This window comes from Wolffia australiana, chromosome 11 (genome assembly GCF_029677425.1).
Source record: "Wolffia australiana isolate 7733 chromosome 11, ASM2967742v1".
Classification (NCBI taxonomy): domain Eukaryota; kingdom Viridiplantae; phylum Streptophyta; class Magnoliopsida; order Alismatales; family Araceae; genus Wolffia; species Wolffia australiana.
Window position 1 is genome coordinate 13977178 of NC_135845.1, and position 2298 is coordinate 13979475.

Genomic DNA, 2298 nt, shown 5'->3' on the forward strand with positions numbered 1-2298 from the left:
CGGCGATGATGATTTCACGTGAAGGTCTCGTTCGTCGTAATGGCGTAAGCCTTGCCGACCATCCTGTTATATCACCACCCATATTCCGAGCCGTACTCAAATCCCTAAACACTTGGCTCTTTTTATTATTTTCGGATTGTTTTTCAAGATTGATTTGATCCGCGTGTTGTTGGCCGATGATTCAATCAATTAGAATGACAAGCATATGTCCGAACTCTCTGTGTGGAAAGTCTAATCTTCTCTATGAGGCCGTCGACGCAATCCGCTTAAAGATTCGTTCAATACTGTGTCTATTAGACTAGAATTGTGGATTTTTTCGGCGATTACAATTCATCGTTGTTCGTCTTTCTTTGAGTTTTATTGGATGGCTTGAAGTCGAGTGATGTGTATGCATAGTTCACATGATAATCTCGATGAGAGATTGTTGATTAATACAAATTCTTTCGCTCCTATCTGACGACCGAGCGAGACCATCCTTTCATAATTTTATTAGTTTGTTTTTTTTCATTTTCTGTTCAACTTTTCGGATTTAGATTACAGGTTTGATTTGCTTACTTTTGGAGTTGGAGCGCGTAACGCGAATAAAATAATAATTTGGTCTCCTGATGAATACTAGTGATTGTAATACCTATATAGGATTTGACACCTGAACAAGAACATCGATCTTTACATGCATGATCACATGCGAAACCCTGATAGTAATTTATACTAACAAGAACATCGATGAAGACCAGTGATTGTAATTTATATAATCAAGAAGCATGATCAAACGCGAATGAAATAATAATTCGGTCTCTTGATGATGACCAGTGATTGTAGTACCTAAACAAGAACATCGATCTTTACTAGCATGATCAAATGCGAAGCCCAGATAGTAATTTATATATTTGATGGGTTACAAGTTTATATAATATATATAATTTATATGATCAAGTATGAGCACATGGGTCACAAGTCTCAGGACCCAGAGTACTTGATGGGTCTTCCCAGTAGACACTAAATGAGTCTCTATTGATATGTCGAAGGCTTGCACAGTTTTGGGAGACATTACTTGGTGATTGACTGAACAAATATGCCGAGATCTATGCCCCTTAATGAATAGAATGATCATATCTTTCTTCGGAAGTTTCTTGTTTGTTGACAGAGGAGCAAAAACATACATAGATAATACAATTGTATAGTTTAGCTATAAGGAGACAGACCACCAAGTCTGGTTAATGAACTGTGATCCAGTAGTCAGAGTGTGAGTAGCACTGTCACTTGACTTGCTTCCACCGCCGCGGAAACGACTGTGAGTGGAAACGACTGTGGGATTGTTAGAAAGAAATACTTTAACATCTCCATTTTCACTAGCAAGTATATAATGGAGATATACTTGGCAAAAAGTGCGAGAGTGGAGGATGCAGAGAGATAAAGATAAGGTGATACATAGAATTCTTAAGTGTCTTTTAGGCATATGATCTGTTCACTAAAAAAAATAACTCAATTTTTGATTCTCACTCACAGAGATAGTTAGGGTTATCTCCACAAAGATTGCAATGATTATGATATGTATAGACATTTTAGGAGGATGACATCTGTGATGATTTAAGAAAACTTCTGAACATATTATAAATCTGTGAGAGATTTTAAATATTAGATAAATAGAAATGCCTCTATCTTCTAATATAGGTTCCTTCAAAGTACTAAGATGCAAAGGGGGTAGACTTCATTGAGAAGATAAAACAAGAGCAAAGTCTCCCATAGTTCAGCACTCCCTTTGTCTAAATTGCTGGGTTAGGCTATGATCGATGCCGTATGAAAGATTTTATCAGCATAATAAATAGAAACTTAATTAGACCTTATGAGTATTAACTCACCTCACGAGAAATCAAATATGCCAACTTTGATTCCTCAAATGAGTAGTCTTAAGCCATGAATATTCACCAAGTCAATATGGAGTCACATATCTACATTCCAGTCACACCAGGAACAAAGGACACTGAAGAAAATGAAGAAGGAGAGGTGCCTAATGAGAGACTTGAATGGTTGTTCCTATTAAGGACTTTAAACATATTTTATAATTAACATGTTTTTTAGAAATACCCTTACACTTAACATATGTGTTTTTATTTGTACGATCCTCTTGGCCCACTCCACACTTACATTAATGACTCCATAAGCCTAATCACTCTCTATTTCAACGTACATGTTAATAAATCATGTACCAACTTAATCCAATTGATCAGTCTAGTATCCAACATGTGAAGTGACAAACTACAATGCATGGTCTAGAAGGTACACAAGAGTTCATATAAT

The 2298-nt window shown here is 36.2% G+C and overlaps 2 non-coding genes across 2 annotated transcripts; both read left to right on the forward strand.

The window, feature by feature from the left end:
• On the forward strand, positions 1-93 carry LOC144709963 (small nucleolar RNA Z43). The gene has a single exon (XR_013583177.1). It is a non-coding gene; the product is annotated as a small nucleolar RNA Z43 (small nucleolar RNA).
• Positions 94-370: 277 nt separating this feature from the next.
• LOC144709960 (small nucleolar RNA snR60/Z15/Z230/Z193/J17) lies at positions 371-465 on the forward strand. The gene has a single exon (XR_013583174.1). It is a non-coding gene; the product is annotated as a small nucleolar RNA snR60/Z15/Z230/Z193/J17 (small nucleolar RNA).
• The last annotated feature ends 1833 nt before the right edge of the window (positions 466-2298 follow it).